Here is a 13,838-nt window from a genome sequence, read left to right on the forward strand (position 1 = left end):
CGAACCGCACGATGGCATAAATGGGCGCTTTACGAGACACGCCAAGACCGCCCGAAAGTAGGGCCTCTGGCTGGCCTAAGAAAAGTGCGGCAATGCCAATCACAAGGAAACGAGGCAAAGGGCAGAATTATGCAGATTCTCTTCAGTTATTTGACAGATATATAATATTCAAACTGATTCGGACTTAGAAGTGCTAAACGCTGGAAGTATTACTGGCCTACTAGCCATCAAAAAATCATGGTCATGCCTTGTGTGTGGTCTCCACAGCCGGATTATTTAATGTAGCTTTTAAGATTACAAAAATGCGGAGCTGGGTTGCCCCACATTTGTGTGTGCGCGCGTGTGCGTGTACATGCGTGAGTGAATGTGTGAACAAAGAAAGGCGTCGATCATTGAGGTTGCAAAACAAAAAGAACACACATGTGCAGACGGCGAAATAACCGTAGACCTACTAAAGGATGGGAGAGGCATTGTACTAGGAAAGCTAGCAAAATTATGTTCAGAATGCCTCAGGACTTTACCGCCGGTATACCATCACTAGCCTGGAAAAACGTGAACCTACTTCGAATCTACAAGATTGGTGATGTCGAACAGCTTAATAATTACAGAGCCATCAGACTGCACTTCGTTCATTGTATACGTGTTAACCAAGGCAACAGTTAGCCTGAGCCCCCCCCCAACGAAAAAAGAAAGAAAACCCCACAGAGGTGCAGTTGTACTGCGAAGTAGTTAGGAGAAACAATTGGCCTTGAGAATCCGCGCGCGGAAAAGCGAACGGCGGTGTCGGACGCTCTGAACTTCGTCCGTTGTTTCTCTCTTCGTGGAATTCTCATGGGAGGAGCGCAGCATCGCCTCCTTTCTTGCGGCCGGAGGGAGCACAAGGCCTTCGCTTGAGCCGAGCTGCGAACCGTGGTCACTGCGTCACAGGCGTGCGCGCACGCAAGGCTCGGGGAAAACACATACCGAAACAACGCAAGCTGAGAACGGCCTGAAGCAAGAGGGCAGGCAGTGGCACTTTCGTTTGTATACAATTATCGAGGCCAGAAACGGAATGCCAAATGAGCGTATGGCGTCATTCTATAGTAAAACCGCATTCACTATAAAAGGAGGATAAATAAAACACTACACAGTTTATTTGGTCTGCAAGTAACGCATGGGCTATGCGAAGGCGACCAACAGGCGCCCAGCAGGGAACAAGCAGCTACCACACTACTGTCTTCACCGGTAACCACTCAGCGGAGTGTGGCCGCCACGGGCTCGAGGCTTATACGGAGCGCTGTCGTTGTTCCTCGAACCGAGCTCGCGGGGGGAGGGGGGGGGGGCAGATATGGTGCGCCTCAGTGTTTTCGCGGCCGTCCTGCTTCCTTGATCATTCGAAGTGGATGACATCAGCGGTCAGTGAACACCGGAAGAATGTCTTCCCAGGAAAAAAAGGCTAAAATCCGCGCTGCTTTCTGCCTGCCCGCCCGCCCATGAACTCGGCCATGGGAATGCGGAATTGTACGCGAGATGCACCATAAATGAGGAAAAATAATGTGCGCGGAAAATGTTCAAGCCACAGCGAATTTTGCCGGCTAACTCAGAAAACACGGCCAACACAAAGCGCGCCTTTTTTCAAACTCAATTTCAAACGGTGTCGTCATGCCTGGCATGCCCTCTTGGGCTAGAAGCGGCAGGCGGCATCATCAGTGCCGCCTTGCGCAGACAGCCGCTCGCTCTTCTGGGCCGCCAATGGCGGCAGAAGGAACGCACTGCGCGTGAAATATGAATGGAGGGCAGGCTTTGCACACGAACTAGCGTGCGAACACACTTGGCCAAGCGGCCCCTAACGACGCGGCAAAAAAAAAAAAAAAAAAAAAGAGCCAGCCCAGGGGATGGCGCCGAATGGGTGTGCGGACCGCGGTGGTCTCTCTTGAGACGTATAATGGGACCCATTAGATGCACCTGTTCCCCGCCCGATGCGTACCACTGACAAGACACGGTGTCGCAGATGACCGTTATTACACGAGGAGGACCGGGTACATACCGTTCCGGCCTCATTCCGATGACAACGCTCATACGCAAACACGACAAAGGAACAGGGCAGGCGAGTATTAAACGGCACACCGTCATTCATAACTCATTAAGCATGCTAATGGCACTCACTTGATAAGTGTTGAAACCCCGGACAGACGGGCAACAGCAGATTGTATGGCAACTAGAACAGCTAGCTGTCCCAAAAATGGAGCCAACCCGAACTTGCTGAAGATTGTTAGTTTACAGTTTAGCGCTAAAAAGCTACTGTAAACACGCAATTGATGAACGAAATGTTTGAGCGTGAGCTTATTACCCGGCCTTGGGCAAGCCCGAAGACTACGTTGTGAAGCTACGCCCATCAAAGAGCACGATAGATTAGGCGAGGTGAGAAGATTGAGGTAATGCGCGCTTCTCGCAATGCTGAGACCGTCCCCAGAGAGCCCTGTCCCGCCCTTCTTTTTTCCGTGCCATCAAAGGTGGCCCCACTTCCGTCCCCTCAGCCTTCTCAGCGCGGGTGAACGGCAGCCGAAAAACAAGCGACATCGCCGCCACTGGGGAAGATTGGCGCCAATCGTGTTCGATGATCAGCTGACGAGGCAGGAGGGGAGGCCGTGCCAGGAGGCGTCCGAGAGCCCACGCGCCCCAGCGGTGGTGGTGGCACGCATCCGTCGCCGCGGCCTCCAGCGACAAGCGCCGGCCCGTGCGTGTGGCGCGGAGGAAGCGCACGCACACAAAAAACTGGTTTTCGCGAACGTGTCCGGAAGACCTCCCCCTCCTCTCGCGGGAGCAAGCACTCGTCGTCGATTCAGGCGGCGCTCTCCTTCCGGCATTCGTCACAGGTGCGGCGCGCCTATTTTCCTCGGCGCCGTTCGGACATCACGGCCGAGTGGGGCGTGTTGTGCAGAAAACATCGCGCGTTCGAAACAGTGCCTCTCGACAAATTCAATCTGTTGAGCTATCAATAGTCGCTTTTATCACTCCTCGAGCCCCTCCCTCAAAAAGAAGGTGTCCAGGGTAACGGCGTGATAACAAAAGCCACCAGAAAATAATGGTTAATATAAGTGGCAAATAACCAGAAGACGCCAGTGGAGAATCTTGTAGGCTGCCAAGAGAGAGAGAGAGAGACGGCACCGGTGCAGCCTTCAATTATTTTTGTGACCTTCTTGTTCTATGAAGCGATACTTAGTGCAGGCGTTGCAAAACGTTGGCACGGCGCGTCAGGCAGTGAATGCCACTTATTCGTCGAAGCAATAGCATGCACTCCAGGAAAATTTATTAGGAAAAGTAGCGCGCTTAGAGCGTGTAGAATAAATTCTATTTTGTGGGGCTGCATGCATAAACAGAACACCAACGGTCCGATTTTATTTTAGAATTATTTTCTCGAAAAGTCGCTTAGAGGTTGCTGGCTAGGCATATGGCGGAGAAAAAAGCAAAAAAGAACTGCTGGGGGCTTACTAGGTAATTCCGGGTCTCTAACGTTCACAGATTAACCCTCGGTCTACACCGAAGGAGCCAATTAGCCCAGCAGCTTTTGGTTGGCAATCGGCTCAACCCCAGGGGGAGACCGTCATGTGGCCTGTCCACTGAAATATTACTAATTAGTCGTAGAGTATAGAGAATCATGTAGAGAACATTCCAATTTGGCGTTATCAATTGATAACTCGTTATCAATTTGTCCCCCCTCCCCCCTAGAGCCCGTTCTACATGTTGCGAATTTCTCCTGCGAATTCGCAGCTGCAAATTGTCAAATCTTTGGAACAGTGGAACGCCTCATGTGAACGCTCCTTGGCATTTGGCAATTTGTAGCATCAGCGAAAAATGGAAAAAAAAAAAAAAACTTTTGCCGCACGAGCGAGGCCGCAGCTGCGAATTCGCACCATGTATAATGAATGGGCTTAACCCTCTTGCGAGCATCAAGCGAGGTAGTACACACGGGCGACTCTGCATTTCGTTTCTTCCGTGCCCAACACAGCCAACATTGACAGGAATAGAAGCAGCGAATTCGGGTGCGGGTTTCCTCCGGGACTTCTGTTCTGGAGAAATTTGTTCCAGAACATTTCTGTCTTCCGCTAGAATGCTTTCTCCACTGATCATCTCGATAGCCTACCTTCGTGTGGGGGCCAGCCTTCGACATTTTTTTTTTCTTTAAGAGCCTGCAAGTCTGGAACTTGCTGCCAAGTCCAGCACGTATTCCGCAAGGGGGAAGGGTGTGTGCAACGCCCCAAAAACCTCTACTATTTTTCTTACCGCCCAGCAACCCACAAAAGCTTTGCGATGACACGACCGTGCATTTGCACTTACTCCTGCCTTGACACCTGACCTGTGCCCTGATCTGCTCAGCCGAAAGTTGAAGGCAACCAGCACCGCGCGTGTATGGGGCAGATGTCCGGCCAGCGGTCGCCTTTTACTTGGAAGTGAGTAGTGGAGTGGTGGCACGGTTTGGGACCGAAGCCATCGATTTATGCAGGGCAGAGCATGAACGTTCGGCTGACCGGAGGCGCCACAGACCTGCCGAGGAGGCGGGATGGAAACAGCTGCTGCTGGCGATTACGAGCTTCAAAGAATTTAGCACGATTCGGTAGATGCCTTTTCTTTTTTTCTTTTTTTTTGAGCCACCGGCCAGTCCCGAGCACCAAGCAGTGCAGCGACCGATAACTATGTGGTGAGTTAGAGTCATCACCCACCGGCAAGCGGGGACAAGATGGGCTGGGGACAGCCAGCAGGTGATCTGGTAGATAATTAGGGAAAATTATCCCTCCTTTAGCTACCCTTCCCAACTACTGCTGCAGGATGAAATCTTAAAATCGAAAACACGCTTAAACAGAAGAACAGAAGAAGGTCGTCTAAATCAGCTGGCTTTCAAGAACGCAAGTGCACGGTTCCCGTAACCACCGATTTCAATGCTTATGAAGGAGAAATAAAAAATAAACGAATGTGAGAGAGAAACAAATTTGTCGAGCTGTGAGCCCAGAACAGAGGAAGGGCTGGAATGCATGGTCAACTAAAGTTTTTACTGGAAAATGGTCCGGGTTTTGGCTGACTAGTAGAAACTTCGAGAGAGAGAGAGAGAGAGAGAGAGAGAGAGAGAGAGAGAGAGAGAGAGAGAGAGAGAGAGAGAGAGAGAGAGAGAGAGAAAAGCGGACACCAGCCTAGCTTTGTTAGTCTCGCAAGCGAAATCCCACGGGGGAGCAAGTAGACTTCCTAGAAGTAACTCCAGCTAGGCCCCTGTCAACTCTTGCATCATCATGGCTACAGAGATGAAACTAAGACATACTCCGGGACCTCCCATAAAAAAATGAAACATGAGAAATGTAACTCTCAAACTTCTATTAATTAATGCTTGAACCTAAGTTAAAATCCAAAGATAAGTTTTGCCTTTACAGCCATAGGGCTGCATATTAGGCGGATGCGAACTTTGCTTTCGAAGAAACTATTTCGCCGAGCCGACCCCTAAACAAATGACTAATACTTAAACTTATCGGTACTGCATGACAGGAGACCCAACGCGATATGATGCTGCTTAAGTAGCGCAATATACATATTAAGGACAACCAAGTGAAGTTCATTCTGGCTAGCAGTCTAATCAGCAATGGAAAGCACGCGCCGCAACCGGACCAAGGAAAAGTGCAGTAAGTGTTGGCGCAATAACTTTACACATAGTCGCACGTGACATGAGTGAAAGTATTGAACGCGTGACCAACCTACAGCTTCGCAATCAGCAGCGCGAGTTCCGCCGGAGTGGCGTTCGCCAGCTCGCTAGTACCATAAACACGACTGCGTGCAAGATCAAAACACTCGAGAGCGACCTCTTCCTCTGCGACGACACGGCGCAACGCATTGCGGCTTTGGACGCGGCAAAGATCAGCTGAGCCATGTCAGTACCATGTCACTTGGCCAAATTTTATGGGCAAAATCAGCGCATCCGTGGCTACCGGCTTACGGCAGGCCTAGGAACGGCGTCTGGCACTGCACAGCCACAGGGAGGGTTGGGGCTGCCCGTGTGTCCAGATTTCGTCGGCGCACGTTAAAGATCCCCAGGTGGTCAAAATTACTCCGGAGCCCTCCAATACGGGGCGTCACATAGCCCTGATGTAGAATGCCAAAAGATTCTGCCAGCTAGAATTACTTCCTGAGGCAGTGGACTTCGCAGTTGATGAAAGCATTAACTGGTCAGCAGCAGATTACTAAACTGCAGCTAGAGTATTGGTGAGGGAAAAAAAGCAGGGAAGGCGTCGATAAGTCATCACAGCCAGAGGTAGCGACCGGGCAGAATTAAAAAGAAATACGAGTTGAGGGTCAACTAAATTTAATTAAAAAAATTAAAGCCGTTCCACTCAATGTGAAAGCGGACGGAAGTGCAGAGCAGTGATTCGCCATAATGGACTGTAGCGCCGTTATCCGCTCACTGCCATCACCCAATGAAATTCAAATTTCCCACCTTCGCAGGGCTCGCGCGCCCCCTACCTGAAACTGCGCCAGCGGGAGTTCTGTTCTTTTTTGTGCTTGCTTTTTCTCCCGCGTGTCGACGTTGCACTGCCACTTTTTTTCGCTTACTATCGTAAATTGGGCCCATCTCCCCGCGAGGGGGACTCGAGTAAATGCGTCGCATAGGGGGTGGGTGTATTGCGTTAACGTTTAGTGTTTGGGGAGTTGGTGGTAGTGAATGCGTTGTATCAGCAGCTTCTTGACGTAGTTTGAATGAGTCAAGGATATAAGGCGCGTTCGTAGCCACCCATTCTGTGTCGGCTTTGTGGCGCAGTGGGTAGAGCACCATGTACATTGCGTTCCGCCCGCAGGGTCGAGGGACCGAAACCAGGCGCCGGATAGTATTTTTTTTTTATATATAGTGTAGGGGGAGGGGTGCGGACTACGACTACGGACGTCAACGCGGGTGACATCGTGAGTTACTGAAATGCTCTGCATTTAATAACTAGGACAGGCGAGATGGCACATGCCGTCACCCCGATTCAGCAGCATAATCATTATTACCATCGTAACGTCGGCGCGTTAAACCCCACAATCAATCAATGAGGGCGGGAGTGCTGCTTGCAAGAAACCGAACGGACGGTATGGGCGCAGGGAGTGGACAAAGCAGAGGCGGATTAGAGCTGCATAACTTCCCCAATATCTACTTTAGTTCGCAGAGAGCTCGGCTCGACCCGCTTGCCAGGGCCTAACTTTCCGCTACGGAAAGTTAGGCCCTGGCAAGCGGGTCCCACTGCTTTGTTTCCATAGCAAACTCGGAGGCCGTACAGTTGCGGCTGCTGACAAGGGCGCAAAGCCGCACGCGCGCCCGCATCGGGCCGGTGCACGGCGCGCGCAGGGATGTCGAAGGTCAGTGGCGGCGCGATTACCAGGGTGTCAGCCGCTGTGGCTGATTGCGCGCGCAGTTCTCGCCATTGGCACTGTCATCTTCTTCCTGTCTACAAGACAAATCCACGAACACAAGCGCAACCAACCAACACGCGATAGTGAGGGCGCTGGTTGCTACCCGCACCGGCGCAGCCCGCACGCGCTTGGGCACACGTTCAAATACGGCTGTTTACCCCGAAAGGTCACTTACGCCTGAATTCCTACAGCCCTCAAAATCCACCCAGCACCCGCAGCGGTGACGGGCCAGCCAAGACCTTCGAAGACAAAGCACTCTGTACCCCGCCGCGGAGGCCTTGTTCCTAATTCATTTTAAATGCAGAGCATTTCTTTAACTCACGATGTCACCCGTTCTAGGCGTCCGTAGTAGTCCGCACCCCTCCCCCTACACTATATAAAAAAATAATACTTACCGGCGCCTGGTTTCGATCCCACGACCCTGCGGGCGGAACGCAAGGTACATGGTGCTCTACCCACTGCGCCACAAAGCCGACACAGAATGGAAGGCTACGAACGCGCCTTATATCCTTGACTCATTCAAACTACGTCAAGAAGCTGCTGATACAACGCATTCACTACTTGTGAGCGGAACGCGAGGTACATGGTGCTATTCCCACTGCGCCACAAAACCGACACAGAATGAAAGGCTACGAACGCGCCTTATATCCTTGACTTATTCAAACTACGTCAAGAAGCTGCTGATACAACGCATTCACTACCACCAACTCCCCAAACACTAAACGTTAACGCAATACACCCACCCCCTATGTGACGCATTTACTCGAGTCCCCCTCGCGGGGAGATGGGCCCAATTTTTTTCTCACGTCCGTCAATTACAACTAGCAACCCTCAAAAATAATAATTCTTCCGGCATCTCTATAGTGCACCTAGGTTCTGTTCCTGCAGTAGCACGGTCTGGGGGTTTGGTGGGGATGACATCAAGCAGGTGCAGTATATTTGCAATGCAGCCTTGTATTATCTTGACGAATGGGAAACCAGCGAAAAAAGTAAGCAAAACACAGGGAGCACTTTTTTCGCAGGTTTCACATCCGTCAATACGTACCAACTGGCCCAGCAAGCTGCACTTCTGTATTCTCAACGAAGCTGTCTACTCTCGCGTAGTAACGCGATGGCTAAATTTTACTCAAGTCGCAAGCATTCGGGCCGCATCGGCGTCGTCATACTTTCGATGCGCCTTTTAAGCCTTATATTCGACCACATTACCAATGGCGTGGTTAAGGCCAGTCTTGAGCACATAGCAAGGATCCAGTGACGGCCATTTAGTTGTGTTTTTTTTTAATGCGGAAGCGTTTCTCGACCTAAATCTGCTGCTCAGCCTGCATTGGTTTCGACCACATATCAAATGTAAAGTCGCACTGTGATACATCAGCACATGGCCGGTGAAGAGCACCAATCTCGCATGACAGCTGCAGGTTCAATTACGGTTTCACAGATAAGCGCAAAATTTTATTCAACCTGTGGCACAACACGTGAAAACAACGTTTTTTTTTTTATTATTATTACTGAACAACACAGCCAGCAGTGCGGTCCCGATCCAAGCTATGGCGTGTTTTTTTTTTTTTTTTTTAAACTAAGTTGCTGGTGTTCCCCTTTCGGCAAATTCTAACGTTTTAAGCAACTTCCTAAGGCGCTAAAAAGAGCTAGTCAAGGCTTGCACTGACGTCAGCATCGTGTAGGGCACCGCGAAGAGTGAGCGAAGTCCGCGCAAATGGCGGCCATTACACCACGTGTCAGTGCGATAACTCACAATGGTGAAGTTCCTCTTCAATTTTGTAAAACCAAAAAACTATTGATGATTGCCGTTCTTAGCTAAGATGAAACACGGTTGACGGCGTGTTTCAATACATAGACGCAATGCTTTGGTTGCAATACGAAACTACTATCTGCATAAAGTATACTGTTTAGAAAGCAGAGCTAGGTACTGTGCAACTGAACAAAAAAAATGATTCAGAAGCCAATTACCAAAGTTACCTGTGCTAGATGTAGCCCTAAATAGGCAGCATATACTGTATTCCTGTTGTGTTTAGGGTGCACCTGCACGGTGACTCGGAGTAATGAATGTGTTGTGTTGCTGAGCGCCGAGGACGCGGACTCAACCCAGACCGCGACGACCGGGATCGAAGCGGATTGTAGGCTGGCCAGTTGGTACATTCAGCGCTGTGTCTGCGTGCTCTCCTGTCGCCCCGTTCGTCACCCATTTTGGCGCACGTTAAAGATCCCTGGGAGATGGTAAAAATTAATCCGTAGCCCTCCACTGCAGCGCGCTTCGTAGCCCAGGCGTCGCTTCGACGGGTAAAACTCCTGGAACGAATCCGCAAGTTGTAATACAACTAGCGCGAACACTTCATTTTTATTTCGTGCAGGCCTATAATCGACTATTCCCGGGAAAAACAAAGAAAGCAACTAAAACTTTCGATTGTTTTTTAATAAACAAACGGGAAATGGAAAGCATATATTTACAACGCATTCTCCAATGCGGCACTTCGCGTTAGAAAAGGAGGCAGCTAAGTCTACAAGTTCATAATGCCTAGCCTTGCCCCATTCCCTGATTTTGATTCGTACAGCGGCTGAGAATGAAATATATTTAGTTCATGTTAAAAACATGAAAATACATTTCTAATGAGTTGCGCAGTGTTGCATACCGAGTTTCCCATCCAGGGACGTAATTTCAACCCGCGGTTCGTTTGTTAACCTGACAGATATGCGTTCGCTAAGGTAGGCAGTATTTCGTACGTGGGGAGAGAGGCGGATAAAGTTGGTCCCGTTGCCACCTTTTACCTGCCCACGCCATTCCACGCTCATATAGCGCAGCCAAACAAACAAATGATGAATACGTTTACTACGGCGCTACCCATTCCCCCGCGGCGCATGGGTAGTATCAGCACGACGCTGCCGACACGAACGGCAGGCATTCGGGGTGACGACTTCGCTTGTGGTCTTGCAGAGAGCCACTAAATAAGCTGGTCTTGCACCGATGAGAAGGTGCGCAAAAAGGATGCGCAAGCGGGTGTTCTATTTCGATCAGGAATGGGCAGATACTTGAGGCGAGCAACGATCGACTTTGGCTTAAATGGAAGGCCCAAGAAAGTGCTGCTGGCCCTCCGTCGGGCACAGAATCGTAGCAGAGATCAGCTCAAGGCCACCGCACCGGTTGGATATTTCGTCATCTCGCTTTCCGTGCCTATTTGGCGCCTCGCCTTCCCCCCTTGTGTGCGGGTGCGCGCCCACCACGCTGCCTCGGCGCAACATTCACGTACCCCACGCCGGCCCGCCTGGCGACCACGGCGCGGCTCTATTTGGATGTGACCCTGCGAGTAGGACCCGTCACCGGCGGCGGGACGCCCTCGCAAGCACGCGCGGCGGCCGTGATTAAGCAGCGCTGCTGGAAGGGGCGCATCCTACGGGCGAAGAATGCCCGCGCGTAGGGCGCCGCCACCCTCCTCCCGCGTAGGCATCTGCCTCCGCGCAAATAAGCCGATTACGCGTCGCCTGCCTCTACCTGCAGGTGGGACGCGCGGGCGCGCGGGTGGAAGAAAAGCAGCAAGAGCGCACGAGAAACGTTCATGAGCCTTCTGCTGAGCAAGATGATTCACGGAACGGCCCATTGCTGGTCTATTGCAGTCGTCTGGCGAAAATGTGATGGCGCCCAAGCGTGCAAGCCTGGCTATTTTCACACTCCCGAGGGTCTGGGAGGTGTTTTCTGAAGTCACGGCAGTAGTCAAAGTAGCGGTTGGTTTGCTAAGGTATTCAAGCCCGTCATGGCGTGCAGCGAAAAACTGCGCAAGCATGCGCTCATCATGCTGAATAAAAAAGGGCTGGAAAACGCAGCGGGGTGCTGACTTCGACAACGGGAAGCAGCCCGAAACGTCTTCTGCCTCTCGTGCTGTGCTGCCGTCTCGTGCATGGTCTGCGACATGCAATCCTCTAGGAACGTGCCACCGGTCGTGATGTGTCAGAACACGACGCCTTGAACGGGCAAACAGGGGGCACAGAAAAAAGAAGACATAACGCGGCGCCGCGTTGTGCCTTGTTTTCTCTGTACCCATCTATTTAGCTGCTTACGTAGTTTGCAGCGGCAATGAATGCGCTAAACCTGTGCCGTAGTAGCACTTGGCTCTAGCAAGATATAGACCCAACAGCGCAGTCCTTGGTGCTCTGACCCCACTCGCATGCTCGGTGGCTGGTATCGCACTTATCGCCAAGCTTCCCATGTAGCTGCACATGATGTGCTTAATCAGCACACAAGATACCATTTGTTTCACTGAAGGTGCGATTTTGGGGTCGAGCAAACACGCGAAAGTAAACTGACGGACAAGCTTTGAAAGCAAATATGACGTTAACGAAGAGCCGCTGGGAATATTAAGGCAAAGTGTTTAGACGATTCATTCAGTATGATAGCGGCACTGTCACAACGTTTCAAGTGTTCACGCATTTCCTCAGTTAGCACCTGTTGCGATAAAAGCGGAAGCCCCCAACGTGCAAATTCACATCACTGCATCGTGAACCTCTGGGGACGCCCCAACCAAAGCGGTCCGACAGGCCGATACAAGTGTGCGCGACAAATGAAACAATTATTCCCACCGCTGCAGTGACAGTCATTGCAATGGCAAATATACAGGTATTGCAATGAAATTTCAATCGTACCATGCTTGTGTGAACTCCTGTGAATTATTTGCGACCGTTTGTTGTCCCCCAGCAGCACATGCTAAAAATCAGAAGGTACGTGTAGCGCCGAAGAAACAGTAAAAAAAATCGCAAATAACTTTACTCACCTTTCAATCTTTGTGGCAAATGTAGTCCAAGACTTTTCAAACACCCGCTCACGATAGCCACTGATCGTTCAAGGCTGCATTCCGACGCACCACCAGACAGTTCACGCGCACATGATAGGCACACCGCGCAAGCTCAAGCTTTCGAAGCCAACTACTCGACGTGACGGTGCTGCGACCGTATGGCCCGTAGAGGGTATGGGGGTTGCGGCGGCTGAAGACCACGACCCCCCGACACAACGACTGCAACTCAGAGCAAAAACTAAAAACATTGACGTGCCCCGCCATCTAGCGCCGACACACCAAAGCACTTTGTAGACCTCTGTTGGCGATAGCGGGAACGAGTGAACAAACGGGAAACGAAAAAAAAAAAAAAAAAGATGGCACGTGGGCCGACGTTTCGGATCGCCTCGTAAAGCGGGTACGGACTACTTTTTGTGAAACATGTCTCTGCGGTTCGTCTCTGGGTGGGATGTGAGCATCGTGCGGCGGAGGGCACGCCGAGAAGAGCATAAAGCGCATGACTGCCGCAGAAAGTACAGGGCAATCGTTCCTAACGTTAGCCACCGTCCTTAGCGCACCCACGATTTTCTTCCGGGGGTGTGGAAATTTTGACAACAAATATAACAATATATAAATAAAAATATAAATGAATAAACATAAATGTAAATAAATTGTGTAAATAAAAATAAATAAATATAAGGAATAAAAATAAATAAATATAAGGAATAAAAATATATAAATAATATGAAGGGGTGGTTAATTTTTTGTTATTTTTCACACAAAAAAATTAAGCGTCAAAGCGGCCGCCGTAACATTTGAAATTCTCCTGCAGCAGGAAATAATAATGAACACACCTTTACATAACAACAACAACAACAACAACAAAAAAAAAAAAAGACCCGGGAAGCCTTTTTGCCATTGTCCGAAGCCTCGGATATAGTGGCTAGACCTTGGACCCGAGCTTGGAAGTAGAATGGGAAGATGATGAAAGATCAGGGTGGGAAGGAAATACAACTAAAGCCCTCCTGAATGCCTTAATTCTTTTCTGATGAAGTCTAGCAAAGCGTAAAGCACGTGCAGTCTCCTCGTGAACCTTATTTTTGCAAAAATGCGGAAAGAAAAAAAAAAACTTTGCAGTACAGTTTACTATTATTCGCAGCTATACCAGCTTAAAAAAAAAAGGGAGGAGGGGGGGGGGGTGGGGGGGGGGGGGGGGGGGGGGGGGGGGGCTGTTCACCTGTCTATAAACTGTAAAATATGGTTTGCACGGCGGAGGAGTGCTTGCAGGCAAGCACTCCCAAATAATGAAAAGCTACCTCTGTCACTCTAAAGAAAATCTACAACCGGTGCATATTGCCGGTTACGACATACGGAGCTGAAACTTGGCGCCTAACTAAACAACTCGAAAGTAAACTTAATTAGGTCGGCTCAACGGGCCATGGAACGAATAATGTTTGGAGTAACACTCAGGAACAGGAAACGAGCTACCTGGATCAGAGAACAAACTAGAGCAGAAGATATCATAGTTCAAATAAAGAGAAGATATCATAGTTCAAATAAAGAGAAAGAAATGGACTCGGGCTGGCCATGTAGTGAGACGAACCGACAACCGGTGGACAATTTAGGGTGACAGAGTGGATACCAAGAGATGGGTTTAGA

The 13,838-nt window shown here is 50.2% G+C and overlaps 1 protein-coding gene across 3 annotated transcripts in view; it reads right to left on the reverse strand.

Annotated features, from left to right (window-relative positions):
• Tep2 (Thioester-containing protein 2) overlaps positions 1-12,425 on the reverse strand; it is a 121,218-nt gene extending 108,793 nt beyond the window's left edge. For all 3 annotated transcript variants that reach the window (XM_077681336.1, XM_077681353.1, XM_077681341.1), the window contains exon 1: positions 12,180-12,425. The gene's annotated coding sequence lies outside the window, so the exon portion shown is untranslated. The remainder of the gene's footprint in view (positions 1-12,179) is intronic.
• Positions 12,426-13,838: the final 1,413 nt, after the last annotated feature.

This window comes from Haemaphysalis longicornis, unplaced genomic scaffold, assembly GCF_048455015.1.
Source record: "Haemaphysalis longicornis isolate Haplotype H1 unplaced genomic scaffold, Haemaphysalis longicornis Haplotype H1 scaffold_1, whole genome shotgun sequence".
Classification (NCBI taxonomy): domain Eukaryota; kingdom Metazoa; phylum Arthropoda; class Arachnida; order Ixodida; family Ixodidae; genus Haemaphysalis; species Haemaphysalis longicornis.